This window comes from Dromiciops gliroides, chromosome 4 (genome assembly GCF_019393635.1).
Source record: "Dromiciops gliroides isolate mDroGli1 chromosome 4, mDroGli1.pri, whole genome shotgun sequence".
Lineage (NCBI taxonomy): Eukaryota > Metazoa > Chordata > Mammalia > Microbiotheria > Microbiotheriidae > Dromiciops > Dromiciops gliroides.
The window spans coordinates 295,688,902-295,710,767 of NC_057864.1; positions in this window are offsets into that span (position 1 = coordinate 295,688,902).

Sequence of the window (21,866 nt, forward strand, 5' to 3'; positions counted from 1 at the left end):
TCAATGTATAGAGCCTAAGATTTGGATGAACAGAACATTTACCCCCAGATGCTGTGGTGGTAGGGAGAGGGAGAGACAGAGACAGAGTCAGAGAGACAGAGAAACAAAGATAGAAGCTGAGACTTCATGCTATCTTTCCTAATTTATTTCCCCTTATTTCCCCTCATGTACTCTGTGCTCCAGTTAAACTGGATTACTTTCTCTTGCCTACACATGACCTTCTATTATCTACCTCTGTGCCTTTCCATAAGCAGTCTCCAAAGTCTGGGATGCTTTTTCTCCTCACTTCTACCTCTTACAATTCCTAGTACCTTTCTAGTCTTAGTTTAAATGCCACTTCCCATATGAGGTGATATATCACCTAGACCTGATAGATCCAACCCATATTTGTTCTTTATACATAATCAAATGACTTAATTGCACTTGCTACATAAAACATAAGTCATTCTTGTTCACTGAAATATATCATCAGAAAATTTGGTCTTATACATAGGTAGAATAAATTAACAACTATGGGTTCTAGGAATGGCCCATTCCCCACGAAAAGATCCACCAACTTGGAAGTTGATGCCTCAAATTCTTCTTCCAGACTTTTGTTCCTTTGGTTTTGGTCCCTGGCAAAGTATAAATACTTTAAGTTCATACTTTAAGCTATTACGTATCATTTATACAGAAAATATCTTATATATGGACAATGATATATAGTTGGATGGACAACTTATAGAATTGGTCCAGGAGTACATATATATGGGTCAAACACTACAAATTCACAAAGAGCTCAGTCAAGAAATTCAATGGGAAATCAGGGAGCTAGATAATTTTTGGGAAACAGTGCTTTTAATGACTCCAAACTTATGTCCCTGAAACAAAGACCTTAAAAGAAAGCCTTATGGCTGTGAGCCATTGAAAATCACAGTCTACAAAAAAATTGAAGTCATGGGTCATTCAAAAGACAAAAGAGATATAAAAGGTGGGTATAGATGATAACATGTTGTTAATGAAGAATTATATAAAAAAGGCACACATGGGATTCTGTCAAAGACATATATGGCTGGAAAAGAGGATTGGGAGACTATTAGGTAAAAGTATAAGGATCTATAGAAGGAGGAACCCAGCACATTGGGCCTTCAGAGGATTTGTGATAGAACCCAGAAAAAAAATGTCCATAGGAGGAGAAAGCTTGTGATTTGCACTGGTTGAAGGAATACCCCCTTCACCTAGATTGCAGATCCATCAAAGTTTCAAGGATTAGTTATTCATCAGCTCCTATCCCAAGAAAAGATTTTGATACTGGTTACTGTGGAGAAAGATTGGGTAAAATGGATTTGGCAAAAAGGCATAGTGAAGGGCCTTAAAAGGAATGGGACTTCAGGTCTTGGAAACAAACTTCATAATTTTGCCTAAGCCTTGCCTAATGGAGGAAAGAGAAAATCCACTTTGTAAACTTCTGTCTGTGTTCAGTTATATCTGCCTTGATCATCATTATGAAGTGCTGTAAGAGGGCAACCTGACCTTGACTTGAGTCCTTACACATCAGACAAAAGGAGGACATGGCCCCCTTTCTTTAAAATTGCCTACGATTTAAAGTGCATTTGACATCATGGTCATAGGCAGGTTATTTTTCTTAATAGAGCTCCAGAAATACTTCTGTGACATTAAAAATATTGAAGAGAAAGTGGTAGGGAGGGGTCACATTTCTTATTGGGATTCAAGTATTGACACAAAAAGGAGGGTGAGGCAAGAAACTTCATTTCATTTTTTTTACATTTTATGATATCGAGTTTCACAAAACAATCACTATTTATATACACAGATTTTATGAATTATTTTCAGCTTTTAAGATTTGATTTATTATGATGATTGCTCATCTTTTTTTCAGTGGAGTTCAGAGAGAAGTGGTCCTGAAACAAGTTGCTATCTTACCATTATTCCTTTTTATTTAATCTTTAGATGGATAAAATAACTACTTTTTTGGTAATTGAATGAAAATAATATGATGTAAGCCCATCTTTTATAAATATATTGAAAGTATATTCAACATAACTCCATAAGCAGATAGCATGATAGGGATGATATGTACCTTATCTTATTCTCAAGATTTTGACTTTTCCTTACCATCATCAAGGAACAGCAGCAGCAAATAAGTGGCATAATGCTCAAGTTGGAGTCAAATTCCTGAGTTCAAATTCAGCCTCAAACCTTACTAAATGTGTCACCATGGGCAAGTAACTTAACCTCTCTCATCCTTAATTTCCTCTTTCTTGTGTAAAATGGAGATAACAATGATAGCACCTACCTCACAGAGATGTGAAGATCAAATGAAATAATATATGCAAAGTGTTTTCCACAATTTAAAGAGTTATATCAATGTCAGTAATTGCAGTTGTTCTTGCTATCATTTCTTTCACATGATATATTTTCTTTTGAGACTCAGCTCACTGGTAAGTATGACCCTATGATTAGCAGCTAAATCTGAAGCCCCCAGGACAGTGGCTATAGATAAAGAACAAGTTGACCTGACTGGGTCATTGGGAAGCTTTTGTAGATACAGATAAGCAGAAGCTGAAGAAGACCTGAAGAAATAAGCATCTATGTGACCTTGAAGATCGAGGAAAATGGACTTGGAAAATTCTAGCTTTGTCCAGAGTGCAGAATCCATATGTGCTCTTTTGAGACTTGCCAAGACCTAGTGTCTAAACAGCATGAGTTTATAAGGATGTGATAACACATTTGCCTTATGAATCTCATCATCATCTCAACATTCAGACAGGCTTTGCCCAGATAGTTCTACTTTTGTGTGTGGAGTCAGAATGGAGGAGGAAGTATTGCTATAAATGTTGGCACATGTCTTTCAGCCCATTTCCTCCTGGCCAATTTCTGTTCAAATCACCCAACTAGTTTACAGACTCAGACTCAGTAGTTAGTTCTATTTATTCTAACCCTTTTAATTTCAGAGGCCACTCACCTTTCTTACTCATTACCTCTCAGCATTATTCAGACCAGCAAGACCTGGGATCAGAGATTGTTTCCCAACTTGCAGCTTTTCCACCACAAAGGCTCTAACAATGGAAGTTAGCACTTGCATGAAAACACATCTGTCTACATCATCTTGAGGCTTCATTTTTTCAGAATGAGGAACTGATTTACACAGGAAGCATGAAGGTTCAAAGTTGTACCAAATGACTTTCTGGGGAAAAAAAATCTGTGTTTATGTAAATTGCCATTTCCTGATGAATCTCTTTAAATTACAGAAACTATTCCTGTAGAAAATTCCTTTAGATTCCTAAATTTATGTGTTTTTAAATAAATCTGGGACAGGAACTTTGCAGCTTTGTTTGATGAGAAAGGATGAAATAGTTGCATATTTTTATTCTTTCCTATACTTCAGTTATTTCAAAAGCGCTGAGGTTTTACTAAATTTAAGCAGAATAACAGTCTATGATAAACAGATAATAATAACTTTGTCTAGACCTGTGAGTAACAATAATAATAAATCATTCAATAATAATTATTAAAATGCCTACTGTAGGTCATCCATAGTACTAGGTGTTGAAAATATAAAGACACCGAAGGAGGAGATGACAGAGATAGAGATAGAGATAGAGGTAGATAGAGATAGAGATAATAGAGATAAAGATAGAGATAGATAGATGTGTGTGTACATACACATACCCACATATGTGCATAAATGTGTGTATACATATGTACATATATATATACACATACAAATACACATATATCATTTATGTATTTTTAACCTGATGAGTGATTTGAAATTCTCAGTGAGGAAACAGTCTTCTCTGCAACCCATGACCTTAGAACAAGGATTCTCATCCTTTTATAATCCCCATTATACCCTTTGGGCTTTCATTAACCACCCTCTCCTATTACCCCTATTCAATATGAAAAGAAATAAATTCTAGCGTTCACCATGCATAAAACCTGAAACAGTGTCCCTCCATGTGAGGAATTATTCCAATATATGGGATGGAAGTGACTTGGAGAAATTGTAGAGCATACATAGACATTCTGGTTCTGGTTCCAGTTTGCTAACTACATAATTAGTCTTAGCCCTTTTGAGTTGGCTTTATAGTTAGAATAAGATGCACCTTCGAAAGGCCTGAGCCTATGCTCTTTTCTTTTTCTCCTGGGCTAAGCTCTGGTTTTTAGACTACTTTGAAGAGAGACAATGCTGTAAAGAGAGAAACCTTTGGTCTTTCTTCTCTCTGAGGCCATATAGCCCTCTGAAATTGATCTTGGTCCTTGGCCTCTGCATATGATCTCTTGAATTTGTGAGATTAGAGGTGCCAAGATATTGTGAGTCTCAAAAGGTAAGAAGTGTGATGTGAGGCCCTAGAGCTCCAGAATCTGGGTTTTACAACCAATACAGCATTCCTTTCTAGAGGAACAAGGGACAATCTTCAGAACACAGTCCAGAAGTAGCTGAGGTGAAGACTCATGCAGCAGTCATGCCACAACTGGACATGAACTTTATGGGAAAGGTTTGCCAGTTACTCAGTCAATGAGCATTTATTGAGTGTTTAGCATGTGCAGGATACTAAGAAACTCTGAAGACACAAAGACAAAAACATTCCTTGCCCAATAGGAGTTTATATTCTAAGTGTGGAAACAACATTAAAAAAAAAAACTATGTAAAGATGAAATATATACAGTAAATTGCTGGTAATCTCAGAAAAAAAAATACTAGCATTAAAGAAAATAGGAAGGGGTTTGTTGCAAATGGTGGATTTTACCTGAGATTTCAAGGAAGTCAGGGACGCCAGAAGATGGAGTAGTATGAATGATATGTTTATTCTTATTATAACTTCAAGACAAAAGCCTCTTTGTAAAGGTTAATTGATATTAACTCATTAAATGGAACTATCAGGATACTCAGTGGCACCTAACAAATGGGTAGAACATAGCCAGTAGGGGCTCAGGTCCATCATATTAAGGGAGAGACTCACAAACCTCTCAGTGTACCCTAGAGAGCCATGTATAACCTACGTGGTTCTGGAAACAGAAAGAAAATAATAGATTTAATAATAATCGTTATCAATCATGTAGCAATTTACATTTGTAAAATATTTTATATGTTAACTTCATTTAATCCTCACAACAATGAAGTCAGTGTGGTGTTATCATCTCCATTTTGCTGCAGTAGAGAGAAGCAGAATTCAAATTCAGGTCTTCCTGACTCATCATTCTTCCTTCCAAATCACCAACTTTGATATGGTTAACATAGCCATTTAATTAATATTTCATATACTCCCTTCTCAAATTTCTAGTATCTACAAAAGGGCAAGAAGTATGGATACCCAGGTTTGGGAACCTCAACCTTAGAGAGTGTCAGGGACTTTTCTAGGGTCATACAGACATGAAGTCTCAGAGGCATGACTTTAAGCCAGGACTTTCTGACTCTAAGACTGACCCTCTGACCACACTATTCCTGAGTTGTCTTTTTTATAGTCTAGTAGAATGATAACAGCCATGACAACCACAGTGGCAATAGCAGTTGACAATAAATAAAATGTGTACAGTGTGTGCTCAAACATATTAGTGTAATTTTAAGCTATTAAATATTAAAGCTTAAAATTACAACTATCGTTTATGCAATAGTGATAACCATCAGCAATCTCTTTCACTGACACATGACCTGCTCAATTTTTTTTCCACCAAAGTTCACCATTGCACAGGGGAAAGAGTAGAGTTAGTTTTAAAACTCTTGCCTCTAACACTCATGGGATTTTGAGCAAGTCGCTTACTTCCCACGAGCCTCAGTTTCTCCAGCTGTAAAATGAAGGGGTTAGACCAAAGACCCTCTAAGGTGACCTTCTAGTTCTCACTCTATAATGTCACCATTCCTCTGATGGCATTCTTTATATGACTTCTCTTGGCCAATTTCTCATACTGGTTAGAAATTTTTTTTTGTAAGGAAAAGAAAAACAACCATCAGTCTACAGGACTGAAAGAAACATGTCATTTTCCAAAACAGGGATACTATCAATTAGCCAACTAGACCATATCATTACAGAGATTGACCAAAAAGGGAACAGAATTTTCAATCTTCATAAAAGATTACTCCTTCTGAAGTCAACACTTTCCTAAGCTGGTGAAAGAACCAGACTGACTGGGCGGAGGGGGGGGGGGAGAATTGGGGAGCATGGTATGAAAAATGTTTTATTCATCATTACTCAACAGAGCAGTATTTTTACTCCAGAGACCCCAGGAACCACAGAGTATCTCCTGTCTTTTGGACCTATTCCAGGGAAGTCTGAGCTTCATATGTAATTTCCTCCACAGAGGCTACTCCACAGGCACATTCTTCGGTAAGACTGTAGAGCATCAGGGGCAGCTAGGTGGTGCAGTGGATAGAGTACTGGCCCTGGATTCAGGAAGACCTGAGTTCAAATGTGGCCTCAGACACTTAACACTTACTAGCTGTTTGACCTTGGCAAGTCACTTAACCCCAATTGCCTCACCAAAAAAAAAAAAAAAAAAAAAAAAAAAAGATTGTAGAGCATCTACTCCTTGCTTGTCCTATGTACTTCTCGAGTGTTGCAACTGCATCTTAGATCATTTTGGAAAAGGTAAAAGGGAGGTTAATGTTCTTGTATCCAATTTTAAATCTCACACTTCCCTCCATCTCAGGAAATTTACCCTACAACAAATTTATCTGAAGCACTTATTACCCCCTCAATCTGACAGTATATTTCCTGCCTCATCTCCTGTTCAAAACAGTGGTGGGGAAGAACTCACTTCTACAGGACATCTAGTAGCTTTTTATTTTAATTATTTTCATTAACTGGTGCTAGTTAAACCATCTATGTTTATTACGAAAGAAGTCAAAAATCCTTCTCGAGTTACCAATCCTCCACCAGTATCATGCCTGTCTGCATACAGGTACCATCTGAATACCTACTTTCTCCTCTTAAGGCTTTTTTTCCTCTTTAAGGAAAGGATTATAGCTTAGCAACTTTTAAGATTAAAAGAAGATCTGCTCCACCCAGGAGCCAACAAAGAACTTGTACCTTCCATCAAAGATGAAGAAGTCTAGAGACAGAGCTGACTGTGGTGGTGGCACCAAACCTGGCTGGGAGCTTTTTACCAGTGTGAGAAAGGAGTGAGTTATTGTAGGCATAGATGCCTAGAAAGAAGTAGTAACCAAGGGAAGGGTCACCAAAGTACAGAATCCATATTTTCTGGAGGATCTTGAAATATTGGTGGTTCTAATTTCTTCCCCTACTCTGTTCTGCTGATTGTAGAAAGAATGTTGTAATAAGCCTGTCACTTTTTGATGATTTGCTGATATACTTTGAAAACCTGACTCAACTAAAAAGTTAATTGAAACAATCAATAATTTTAGCAAAGTAATAGGATATAAAGTAAATGCACATAAATCATCAGCATTCCTATATATCAATACCCCATTTAAAATAGTTATAGACACCATAAAACACCTGGGAGTATACCTGCCAAAACAAACCTGCCAGGAATTACATAAACAAATAATAAAAATAATTTTATACAAATAAAATCAGAGTTAAATAATTACAGAGATATTAATTTTTCTTGGGTACACAGGGACAATATAATAAAAAATGACAATGTTACTCAAACTAGTTTACATATTCAACATCATCCCAATTAAATTATCAAAAAAATATTTTGCTGAACTAGAAAAAAATAATAACAAAATTCATTTGGAAGATCAAAAGGTCAAGAATATCAAAAGAAATAATAAAAAAGTAAAGGCTAGGTGGCACAGTGGATAGAGCACTGACCCTGAAGTCAGGAATACCTGAGTTCAAATCCAGCCTCAGACTCTTAACACTTACTAGCTGTGTGACCCTGGGCAAGTCACTTAACCCCAGTTGCCTCACTAAAAAAAAAAAAGTAAAGGAAGGAAGTTTAGCAATATCAGATCATAAATTGTATTATAATTGGCTAATAAAAACAAAAACAAAAAAAATAATTGGCTAATAAATGGAAAGGTATATCAATGAAATAGAATAGACATATTTACAGCGACAAATAAACTTAATAATTATATTTGAAATGTGTAAAGACAAGATTTGGGGATAATAATTAATTATTTGGTAAAAATTGTTGGGAAAACTGGAAAGCATTATGGCAGAAACTGGGCTTAGACTAATATCTTACACCTTTTATCAAGGTACAGTCAAAATGGATACACAACTTAGATGTAAGGAGAGATATTACAAGAATTACAAAATCAGAAGAACATAGATTATATTACTTATCAGACATGAATTAGGTGAACAACTTTTTTTTTTTTTTTTAGGGAGGCAACTGGGGTTAAGTGACTTGCCCAGGGTCACACAGCTAGTAAGTGTTAAGTGTCTGAGGCCGGATTTGAACTCAGGTTCTCCTGAATCCAGGGCTGGTGCTCTATCCACTGCGCCACCTAGCTGCCCGAATGTGAACAACTTTATAATAAACAAGATAGAAAGATAGAAAGTAAAGTATAAAATTGGTCATTTCAATTATATTAAATTTAAAAGGTTTTGTACAAATAAAACAAATGTAGCCAGGATCAGAAGGAAAGCAGAAAATTGGGTGGGGGGAATCTATAGACAGTTTATCAAATAAAGGTCTTATATATAAGCTATATATAGAACTTCATCAAATCTATAAGAATATGGGTAATTCCCCAACTGATAAAAGGTCAAAGGATATTAATAGTCAGTTTTCCAATGTAGAAATCAAAATGATTTATAGTCATATTAAAAAGCTCTAAATCATTATTAATTACAGAAATGAAAATTAAAATAACCTTATGATATCATTTTACACCTACCACATTAGCCAAAATGATTAAAGGAGAAAGTAACACATGTTGGAAGGGATGTGGAAAATTTGGCACAGTAATTCATTTTGGGTAGAATTGTGGGACCCAGTCATTTTGGAGAACAATCTCAAATTATGTCCAAATAATTATTAATTGTCCTATTTGCCCTTTTACTGAACCATGCCACTACTAGTTCTATTAGAGAAAAAGGAGAAAAAAACCCATATATGTTGTAAAAACATTTCTAGCATCTCTCCTTGTGTCAAAGAACTAGAAATTACAAGTTGTAAGGATGCCCATCAATTGGGAAATGGCTGAATAAGTTGTGGTATATGATTATGATGGAATACTACTGTGATATCAGACACAATGAGCTCAATGATCTTAGAAAAACCTAGAAAGACTTGCACAAAATAATGAAGAGTGAAATGAACAGAACCAAGAGAACACTGTATACAATAACAACATTGTTTTAAGAACAACTTTGAATGAATGAATAAGTTATTTTGTTCCATTATAAATACCCAAATTAACTCTAAAGGACATAAGAAAAAGATACTGTCTACATCCAGAGAAAGAATTGATAAATAGAAGTATGTATAGAATAATAGAATAATTGCACACACACACACACAATCAACTATTTGTGTCTAATAGTAACCATCTGGGGTGGGGGTGGGGCAGGAGGGACGGGGAGGAACAAAGAAAAGGAAATATATTTGAAATGTGTTAAAAATTATTGGAGTTTAGCTGACTCATTTGGGAGGGGCCACACCTGGCCCACCTTGAAGTTACGTATGCTACTGAGGTCAGAAGGAGAAACCTCTCCATATGCAGTTTTTGAAGGATCTCCCCTTTTGGGGGATGAAGATTGAACTATTGCTGAGGGGAGTCTGAGTCACTTCCAGAACACTGTCTCGTCTCTTCTCCTTCCTCTACCCTTTCCGGTGTCTTGAGCAACTAGCAGACTTCCCAGGTGTGGTGAGTGAAAACAAAAACCCTGCATTCCTTTGAATTAGCTTAATTGAAAACAAGCTGGGGATTGTATAGACTTAGGTAAGAGTTAGGAGAATTTATCTGTATTTCTTTTTCCCTATTTCCTTATCTTTGACTTTTATTAATTTCACCTTTGTTGTTTAATTAATTCTCAAGTAATGAAATCTGATCCTTTTGTGGAAAAGAAGCTGTAAGGCTCCTTTCTTATTGGCCTGGGAGAAATATCTAAAAAGGCAGTTCGGAGGGGATGGAGCTTTGAACCTAGAGGTTCCTCGTTATTTCTGGGACCCAAATATTTCAGTGAGTCACCCAATTACTTCACCATATATTAAATTTGGCCTCACAGTTTGGCGGGCCAGCCAAGAGCTGAGTAACCCACCAGTAAAGACAGAGGAGAGAGAAGAGACAAGACAGCATTCCAGAAGCGACTCAGACTCCCCTCAGCAAGAGTTCAATCTTCCTCCCCCAAAAGGGGAGATCCTTCAACAAATGCCTAGGTTTCTCCTTCTGACCACAGTAGCATATGTAACTTCAGGATGGGCCAGGTGTGGCTCCTCCCAAATGAGTCAGCTAAACTCCAATAATTTTTACCACAGAAATGAATAGCAAGTTGTGCATAATAGATTTGCAGTTTCATTGCAATCAAGGCTTTGTTGTACTATGTTATGGAAATGCTTATTTGATTCCATACATTAAAAATAAAATTAATTTAATTAAAAAAAAAGAATATTGGCCTTTAGTACAAGCCTACTAGCAGCAGTTTGTTAGTGCCTAGGGTAAAGTGCCTCTTTCCTCGTCCTAGTTGTGGTTTGAGAGAGAGAGAGAGAGAGAGAGAGAGAGAGAGAGAGAGAATAGATGACATATATATATATATATATATACACACAGACACATATGTATGAAAATCTACTGATAAAGTGGGGTGTCTATATATAGAGATGCATATAGATATAAATCTATATTTACTTATATAGACAGAGATCTATATTTATACAAATATACAGAGACAGAGGTACATGCCTATAGTTATCTACCTATCTATTGAATTATGTGTATATACTGTCTTTTATATAAATATATTCATAAAGATTTCTCAAATCACAACGAGGGAGAGATAGGGACTGCCAAAAATCATTACTGGTAGGTTTGTACTAAATGTATGTATATGTGTACATCAAGTGCATATCTATGTATAAATATATAGATGTAACTGCTATTTATTAGAGATAAATTATTTTATTAATACTATATAAAGTATTAAAAGATCATTAGACTTAGAATTTGAATACCTTTATTCAAATTTTAACATTCCTAGGAATCTCTTTGTCCTGCAGGCTCACAGGATTATTATAATGATTAAATATGAGCTATGGTGGAAAGAGTATTTTGAATACTGTTCATTAGTACCAGTGTGACCTAGGATGCTTCTCTGGGACTCAGTTTCTTCATCTGTAAAATAAGAGTATTAGATTAGGTGACCTCTAAGGTCCCTTCCAACTTTAATATATATGAAAGCATTTTGTTAATCACAAAGCACTATTCAAATATACTTTGGTGTATCATTATTTTCATTAGTTATGACTATTGCTGCTATTCACCTTATATCATGGCAACATTTGGAAATCCTCATGGTATGACTCACAAAGGATACCACTTGTTTCTCAAAAGGCATTTATTGAAAGAGTTACATTCATGGTTTAGGATCTCAATGCCCTTGTATGCTTGAGAAATTAATTGCTGGACACTGAGCTTTTTGTTTTCTCTTCCCACATTCTAAATCTCTGTTCACAGTTACTTAAATAGCCTAGTGACAAGTTATTCAATAAAAAGATAACTAACCCATAATTCCAGCTGCTGATATTATATGAGTAAATAGTACTGTGGAATACCATCTTAACTTTGTCATTATGTACAAAGGATATGTTATTGCATGATTTACAATTGTGTAAAAATACATATGGGTAGCTAGGTGGCACAGTGGATAAAGCACTGGCCCTGGATTCAGGAGGACCTGAGTTCAAATTCTGCCTCAAACACTTGATACTTATTATCTGTGTGACCCTGGGCAAGTCACTTAATCCTGCAGATATAGATAGATAGATAATAGATAGATAGATGATAGATAGATAGATAGATAGATAGATAGATAGATAGATAGATAGATAGATAGATAGATAGATGGATAGATGGATGGATGGATGGATGGATGGATGGATGGATGGATGGATGGATGGATGGATAGATAGATAGATAGATAGATGGATAGATAGAAGTGTGTGTGTATATATATATATATATGTGTGTGTGTGTATATATATATATATATACATACACACATATTTATAACTGTAAAAACATGAATCAACAGTATATAGCTGACTTTTGAAGTGCATTCACTGCTTAACTTGTGTCTCCAAGATATCAATTACTTTTTGAAAAGTGGCTAGATATTTGTTCATGCAGACAGAAATTCTGGGTGATTGGATATTTTAATTTTAATCTAAATATTTTGGCATTACATAGTCAAGAGGCAATGTGGCATAATGATCAGAACATGGAAGTTGATACAAGAAAGCCCATGTTCAAATCCTTGCTTGACCACTTGTTAACTGCATGTGTCTTCTTGGGCAAATGATTGATCTCTCCAGTTTCCTTAAGTGTATTTTTTCTAAAAAGAGATGTGATTTCATTGGCATAGGAAAAGCACAATGAAGAATTGTTTCTATCAACAATGATTAATACCTGTTGAGCAATTTATAGTCTTCAAGATTTGCATGGGTCACTGGGAAATTAAGAGGTTTGCCTCATATATAATCAGAGACAGGAATTGACCTTTCTGAGTTCAAAGCCAATTCTTTCACACTGACTGTCATGTGTAATGGGAGGGATAATAATACCTGTAATACATTCAGAAAAAAACAGATTTAGAGGTATAGAAGGGCACCAAGTCCTAACATTCTCATTTTACAGATGGGAACACCGAGTATCGGACTTGTCCAGGTAAAACAACCATTGTGTCTGGGGTGAGATTTGAATGCAGATATCATTAACCCCAAGTCCACTGCCATAGCCAATATGGCATAGTGCTATCAATGGGAAAGGAGGAGGGAGTTGACCCTATGGTATTATTGTAAGGATCTAGTGAGACAACAAATTACTTCGTGAATGGTAAAATACTAAGCAAGTATCAAATTTTATTACTAGAAGCATCCTTTCTTTCTTTCTTTCTTTCTTTCTTTCTTTCTTTCTTTCTTTCTTTCTTTCTTTCTTTCTTTCTTTCTTTCTTTTTTTCTTTCTTTCTTTCTTTCGTACTGGAGTCATAGATCATAGATTTAGAACTGGAAGGAACATTGGAAGTCATTTATTCCAATTCCCTCATTTGCCTGATAAGGAAACAGGTGGAGAGCCGTTAAGTGAACATGTCCGACATCACATAGATCATAAGCAGGAGGGTTGGAATTCAGATCCAAATCATCTGACTCACCCTCCAGCAATGTTTCAACTCCATTGGGAAGCCATTTTTTTACTCCTGAAAAACAGGGGCAAGCATGTAGAGCACATCCACACTTTGTGAACTTTTGTTTGACTCCTCAAAACCATCCATTTTTGAAGCCTGCAAGCTCTTTAGGTATAATAATGTTATAAATAGATTCATATAAAGATATTGTATTTAATGTTTGCCTAGCATCTTTCCCTCCAAAGAAGTAAGTACATAATTGGGTTGGGATTGGAGTGGGTAGTCATAGAAGTTTCATGTCCAGATTGGATGGAAAGATGGGAAACTGTCAGTTGTCCCAGATAAGTCTATTTTATATTCATCTTATTTCACTAATTGGCATGTATCCTGGAATAAGTTCCCATTAGCAAGTTGTGTAATGAAAGTAATCCTTTAAGGCCTATGATCTCCATTCCTATTAGTAAAAGGGCCCCAGTGTAGCTATCCCAACTACACACTGGCTTATTTCCTTGAAATGTTGAAAGAACATTATTGCTCTATTCAAGGTGATTTTCAGAATCTTTGCCTTGATGTATGTTGCCTACTTGGCCTTTTAAGTACTTGTCTGGCAATTTCCCTAACCACATATCCCCATCTTCCAAATTCTGACAGCATTTTCTTCAGTCTAATATTGAAGAGATTGGACAAATGACAACTTAATACACTGGCTCCTCAGTCTTAACCAAAGATTCAATTAAAGAGAATAACAAATCATTCTACAAATACCCTACTCTGTTGCCTTACCATGAGATGGAGATGAATTTGGATTTTCAAAGGTTATGCCATCAGAAAAGCTTGGGCAGATCTCTGCCAGGAGGACAAGGCTGCAAGTGCTGTGAGTCTTTTAACTCAGGGCTAGCCTAGCTTGGAAAAGCTTTTCAGAAGAAGGACAAACAACAAACAACTATTTTTGGCTACAGCAAACCAGGAAACGATCCATAAAGGCTAAAAGTGGTTGTGATCTGTACCAATGAAGGGAGTACACATACCTTGGAGGTCACAGATCATAGGATCATATATCTAGAGCTGGAAGAGGCCCAAGAAGCCATCAAATAGGACTTCATTTTGAAGCAGTTAGGTGGCAGGATGGATAAAGCACTGAGTTAGGAAGACTTGAGTTCAAATCTGGTCTCAGACACTAGTTGAGTAACCTTGGGCAACTCTTTTAAGTGTTATTTGCCTCAGTTTCCTCAACTGTAAAATGGAGATAATAATCACACTTAACTAGCAGGTTTGTTGTAATGATAAAATGAGACAATATTTATAAAATATTTAGCACAGTGCCTAGCACATAATAGGTACTGTATGAAAATGCTTATCATCATCATCAAAAGAATCTGAGGCTCAGGTCACTACCAAAGTCAAACAAGTGGAAAACATCAGACGCAAGATTTGAATCTAAGTTCTCTTACTCTACAACCAAAATGGTTTTTATTGCACTCTATGGGAACAAAATCTCCATCTGTCATTTATAAAGTGACTCCCTACTAAAGGATTCCAGAAAATATCACTGATAACTGTAGCATATGGCAATACATCGCATAACTCTGTGAGTTTAACCCATTTGATTCACTTAATTAAGAGCACCAGAAAGATAATATCTTTCCACCTGAAGACTCAGGATTATTCTATTAGGCTTTACTAAATACATTGGGTATGTACGTATGCATGTATGTGTGCATGCATACATGTATTGTATACATATGTATATGTGTGTATATACACAAAACTATATGTGTATACTAAATATAGCACTTATATCCACACAATATACATGCATGTGTATGTATGTATCCATACATATATATATACATGCATGTGTATGTATGTATCCATACATATATACACATAATCATATATAAAACCCATGTATATAATATACATATATTTTAAATTATTAATCATTTACTTTATTCTCCCTTCCCCCTTTCCCAGATCACTGAAAAAGAGAGAAGGAAGGAAGGAAGGAAGGAAGGAAGGAAGGAAGGAAGGAAGGAAGGAAGGAAGGAAGGAAGGAAGGAAGGAAGGAAGGAAGGAAGGAAGGAAGGAAGGAAGGAAGGAAGGAAGGAAGGACAACCCTTGTAAAGTAAAAAACCAAATTTTCGCATTGGCCATGTCCAAAAATGTGTTTCTTCTTCTTCATATTAGTCCAGCATCTCTGTCATATTTTTATTAACACTGTTCCAAAACAGTACCTTCGAAGAAAGAAACCCCACTTTGTTTTAGCACTATTGTAAGTTATTTGTCTTCTTATATGTACATGTAAGAGTTCAGAATCCCAGAATCTCAGTTAGAAGAGATCTCAGAGGCCATGAGTTCCAACCTAAACATAATAACCCTCTCTATAATGTGATCAATAGGTGTTCAAGCAGCCTCTACTAAAAGTCTTCCAGCCCATTCCACTTTGGTATAGCTTTAATTCTTCCTTCTAAGGAAATTTTTCCTTTTTTCAAACCCAAATGTGTTTCTGACTTCTACCCACTGCCACTATGTCTGTGCTTTGGAGCCTGGAAAAATGAGCTTAATCCCTCTTCCATCTGATAGCCCTTCAAATAATTGAATGTGGCTACCATGTTTCCAGGAGTCTACTTAGGCAGATAAACAAATATTTATTAAGCATGTTCCATGTGCAAGACATTTATTATGTTGGGGATAAAAAAGAACACTTGATAGCCCTAGTTCCTTCCACTAATTCTCTTATGCTATAATCTTAAGACCCTCATCATCTTTGTTACCATCCTCTAAATGCCCTCCAATTAGTCAATGTCCTTCCTAAAAATATGATGCTCAGAAGAGAATATAATACTTTCTAATTTATCAGTATAGAGTAGAGCAGGACTTTCTCAAGTCCTGGATACCCTGCTTCTCTTAATGCAACCTTCTATAGTTATACCTTCCACATCCCAAGAATTAGGGGCATGATTCCCCTGTATCATGGAAAATGACCCTCCCTTCATCCCAGAGAATTCTGGGTTTTTTTCCTTTTTCTTTTATCGGGTGTTTAGAGTACTTTATTGTAAAAATTGGGTTAAGTATTTCGTCATAGGTTCTTTGTTGTTTTCTGGTTTTCATGTATTACCTGCAGCTTCCACAAAACTCCCCAAAAATTCTTATTTAATTTCTTCTGCCAAGCCACAAGATATCAAAACAGTAATGGGGAAGGGATACCTGCATTATATTGGTGTTGCCTTAGATTCAGTTTAGAATTCAAAAAAACCTCCCTTTTCAAATGAACAGATGTTGAGTCATGTCTTTTATATTAATTAATGAATAAATAAGGAGAGGAAGATAATAAGCATTTATTAAGCACCTGTTAAGTGCCATTCATGCTAAGAATTTTACAGATATTATCTCATTTGATCCCATTTGATCTGAGGAGTATTTATTAAATGACTAATGTCCCAGTTACTGAGCCAGGGGGTAGGGATATGAAGAAAAGACTAAAACAGTTCCTTGCCCTTAAGAAGCTGATTATTTTTCTAACCTAAGTTAACTTTTTGTATCTCTTCTTTAACTTCTATCTTTTTAGATTAAGCCCGAAGTTTTAGCATGTTGCAAACTTTTTGAACATTGATTCTATGGTGTACAACATATTAATTATATTTCACAGCTTAGTAGCATTGGAAGATTTGATGTGTATGCCTTCTATACCTTTGTCCAAGTGATGGACAAAAATATTAAACAGCACAGGGCCTGGGCCACTCCATTATAAAACTGATCCTAAATCGACATTGAACCATTAGTGATACTGTTTTTGGTCTGGCCATCCAAGCAGTTCTGAATATACATATTTGTATTATCCTCTAGCCCATCTATCTTCATTTCCCTACTACATTAGCAAGATAAACTTTGTCACATATTTGACTAAAATCTTGGTAGACTAGATCTAGATCTAGATATGTATACACATATACATTTATATACATGCACATCTATATGTATTTACATGTATATATGCTTGTCCATACATACATATACATACACACATATATCTCTATATATTTTTATGTTTAGCTACCAGTATAGTCAGCTTATTTTTTAAAAGTAAGCAATTTAACAAGCATTTATTAAGTATCTACTATGTACCAGACTCTATGCAAAGCACTCTAGTTACAAAGAAAGAAGAAAAAAAAATTAGTCTTTGCCCTCAAGGAACTGATTGAGGAAAAACATGCAATCAATGACATACCAACAAGACATATACAGGATAAACTTAAAATAATCTCATGGGGAAGGCACTAGCATTAAGGGGAGACTGAGAAAAGCTTCTTATAGAAGGTAAGATTTAAAGGAAGCCAGGAAAAAAGAGATGAGAAGGGAGAGAATTCCAGGCATGGGACATAGACAGTGAAAATACAAAGTCAAGAGGTGAGTAACAAAGAGACCCATATTCTTGAATTCTAGGGTATTTAGAGGTGAGTAAGGTGTAAGAAGACTAGAAAAATATAAAGGAAATAAGGTATAAAAAACCTTTAAAACCAAATGTTGAGGGGGCAGAGCCAAGATAGTGGAGGAAAGACATTAAACACACAGACCTCCTGACACAATTACCCCCCCAAAACAGCAATAAAATAACCCAAGAGCAGCAAAACCCACAAAAAGATGCTGAGATTATTGTCTAGATTAAAGGGGGCTGTACTGGGCTGTGAGCAGAATCCCACCCCAATCACATGGACATGGACCTCAAACATGCTGTGCAAGGGGAATTTACCCCCAACCTCCAAATCAGCTACAACACCAGCATCTTCTGAAACTAAGCTTACTGTCAGGTGAGAGGGCTAAATGGCTGGCCCGGGGTGTCTGCAGGACCTGAAGAGGAGTTCTAATATCCCACCCCAGCAGGGAATAAAGAAGAAATCTTGAGTGACAGGAGGCCTAGGTGGGAGAAGGGCATAGGCTCCTTGAAGCTAAAAACCACCACAGCACTCTGCTGGCTGGTTAACTAACAGGTTGGCTTGAGGTTACCTTCAGACCAGAGAACAGGCCAGGTGAGAGAAAAACCTGCCCTTCCTCAAACCAAAACACCTGAGACCTTATAAAGCCTGACACAGTGTAGCTTGCAAGTAGGGCCCCACCATAAGAGGGAGCTAAATGTCAAGTAAAAAATGGCAAGATGAGCAAGCAAAGAAAGTTGAGAATAATAGAAAGTTTCTTTAGCAACAAGGAAGATCAAGGTGCACCCTCAGAAGAGGATAACAGCCTCAGGGACCCTACCATCCAAAGCTTCCAAGAAAAATATGAATTGGTCTCAGGCCATGGAAGTGCTCAAAAGGGACTTTGAAGAGAAAGTAGGAGAGGTAAAAGGAAGATTTAGAGAGGTGGAGGAAAGAATGGAAAGAGAAATGAGAGCAATTCAGGGGAGCTACGAGAAAAAAGTCAATGGCTTGAAAAGCCAAATGGAAAAGGAAATAAAAAAGCTGACTGTTGAAAATTATTTCCTAAGAACTAGAATTGAGAAAATGGAAGCTAGTGACATTATGAGAAACCAAGACACAGTAAAGCAAATACAAATGAATAAAAAAATAGAGGGCAATATGAAATATCTCCTTGGAAAAACAACTGACCTAGAAAATAGATCCAGAAGAGATAATTTGAAAATCATTTGACTACGTGAAAACCATGACCAAAATAAGAGTATAGACAACATGTTTCAAGAGAGTGTAAAAAAATGTTAAAAAACCTTTTAACCAAAACAAATTTTGTCCTGAAGCTTATTGGGAGTCAGTGACATTTCTTGAATGGGGTTATGGGGTGTGAAAAAACTGTGCTTTAGGAAAACCACTTTGTTAGCTTAGTGTAGGATTGACTGAAGTTGAGGAAAGACTTGAGTCAGGAGACCAACCAGAAAGCTATTAAAATAGTCAAGGCATGAAGTGATGAGGGCCTGCACCAAGGTGATAGCAGTGTCAGTAGAGGGGGCGGAAAGGGGAAGGAATTAAAATTAATCTGTCATGATATCTTCAGGATGAAGCTATGCAGTCTCTTAGTAACACGATTTCCTTTTCTATAACAATCAATCAAAAACATTAATTAAGCATCTGCTGTGTGCTGGGAATTGTGCATAATTTATCAATCATCCCTCTAATTATATATTTAGATTTTCAGGAATTGAAGTCAAACTTATTGGGCTAAGGTTAACTTTCCTCCATTCCTGTGTTATGTCTCCCATTCCCTGTGACCATTTATCAATGACAATGGTTTAAAACAAGCATATCAGTCAATTCTTTCAGTACCTTGAAGATGCATATTATTTAGGCCATTTGACTTGGGTTCATAAAGAGTAACTAGATGCTTTTTACTTTCTCCCTCCTCATCTTGGGTAGGCACTACAAGAATGTATCATTGAATGCAAAATTATGTTTTGATGGGGGAAGATAGGATTAGAAAATATTGGATCCAATTTCACCCCAAGATCCTACTACTAGGGATATACCACAAGAAGGTCAAAGTTATAATGATCTTTGCACAAGCAAAGGACTAGAAGTAAAGTAGATGACAGTTAACTGGAGAATGGTTGAGCAAATTTTTCTATAAGAATATAATGGAATATTACTATACCATAAGTAAAGATAAAAAATGAATGGATGAAAAAACATTTATTATAAACTTTTTATATGGAAAAAACTGATAAACACAGAATACAAATTTTAAAAATTAGGCACTCCCAAATATTAAACATCTCACATTCTAGTTGGAGGGAGAAGACACAAATAGGAGGGTCCATCTGTGAATCAGATGGAAAAGTTCAGTTGTTCATAGGATACAGTGGCAAAGCATATGGTAATGGCCTTTGCATAATGCCATTTCCCTGGATAAAACTCTATTTGTTTCTGATGTTAAACTGTTTGACAGTGACAAGAATTTGGTGACTAGAACTTTCTTTTTCAAGTCTTTTGTATCTATGATTGCTGAGCAGACAGTTTCCAGATCACACTTCCACAAGAGTTGCTTCCTTGGATGATGACTGGTAGTTGGGTTTGGATGCTGGGATGGAAGCAGAACTTGTAGTTTGGGGTAAGTGGCTATTCTAAGGGCTTTGGGGCTATGTCCATTTGGATCTTAAAAGAACTGATGAACTGGAAAATAATTCAGATTTATATTAACTGATTAAGATTGAATCTCTCTTACACACACACACACACACACACACACATACATATACACACACAAACACACACACTTGCACTTATACAGTATCACTTACTGAACATAGAAGTTGGGAAGGATAGATACTTTCAGTAATGGAAATGTTCGTAAAATAAAAGACCAATAATTCTTTTTTTCATGTAAAACTTTTTAAAAGAAAGAACTGGGGCACAAAGTATTGATAGGACTTGGTAGTTGGGACAACAAAATTGCTGAGTAGATAAGCATATAGAGGAGAAGGTAAACCAAAAGTGGGAAGAGATGAATAAAATAAAATAAAAATTATGTCTTTGCCTAGGAATGTCCCTGCCAGTCCTACTTATTGAAATGTTGTCGTTTCCTTGCACAAATATACAAGAAACTTAAAGGACCATGATTCCGTGGATCTAACCCATTGAAATGGAAAGACAGAATGCTGGCATTGATTCTTTTTTAATTAATTAATTAATTAATTTTTACAGCAAAACATTTATTTTATTTTTTCCAGTTACATTTAAGGGTAGTTTTCAACATTCATTTTCATAAGATTTAGAGTTCCAAATTTTTCTCCCTACCTCCCTTTCCTCCACCTTCCACAAGACAGCAACCAATCTGATGTAGGTTATATATGTATAATCCACAAGTGCTCTTTTTTATCAGTTCTTTCTATGGAAGTAGATAGTATGCTTCATCATTAATCCCTTGGGATTGTCTTGGATCATTGTATTGCTGAGAGTAGTTAAGTCATTCGCAATTGCTCATCAAACAATACTGCTGTTACTATGCACAATGTCCTCCCAGTTCTGCTCACTTCACTATACATCAGTTCATATTAGTCTTTCTAGGTTTCTCTGGTATCATCCTGTTTCTCATTTCCGATAGCACATTACCAGCCCACTACAATCATATACCACAGCTTCTTTAGTCATTCCTCAATTGATGAACTTGACTCCCAATTCTTAGCCACCGCAAAGAGTTGCTATAAATATTTTTGTACAATTTTCCCCTTTTCTCTTTTTCATGATTACTATTGTTAACTGTTTCCCTCCATCCTATTCCCTTCCCCATGATACTTACTCTATTATCTATCTTCTTTCACCCTATCCCTCTTCAAAAGGGATTTGCTTCTGTCTGTCCCCTCCCCCAATCTGGCCTTCCTTCTTTTGCCCCTCTTTCTTTGTCTCCTTCCCCTCCTATTTTCCTGCAGGGTTAGATAAATTACTCCACCCACTTGAGTGTGTATGTTATTCCCTCCTTGATCCAATTCTGATGAGATTGAGGTCTTTGAACCAATTCTGATGACTATTAGGCTCATTTACTGCCTGGATTAAATAGATTACTCAACCCAATTGTGTTTGTGTGTGTGTGTGTGTGTGTGTGTGTGTGTGTGTGTGTTAATCCCTCCTTGAGCCAACTCTGCTGAGAGTAAAGTCTTTG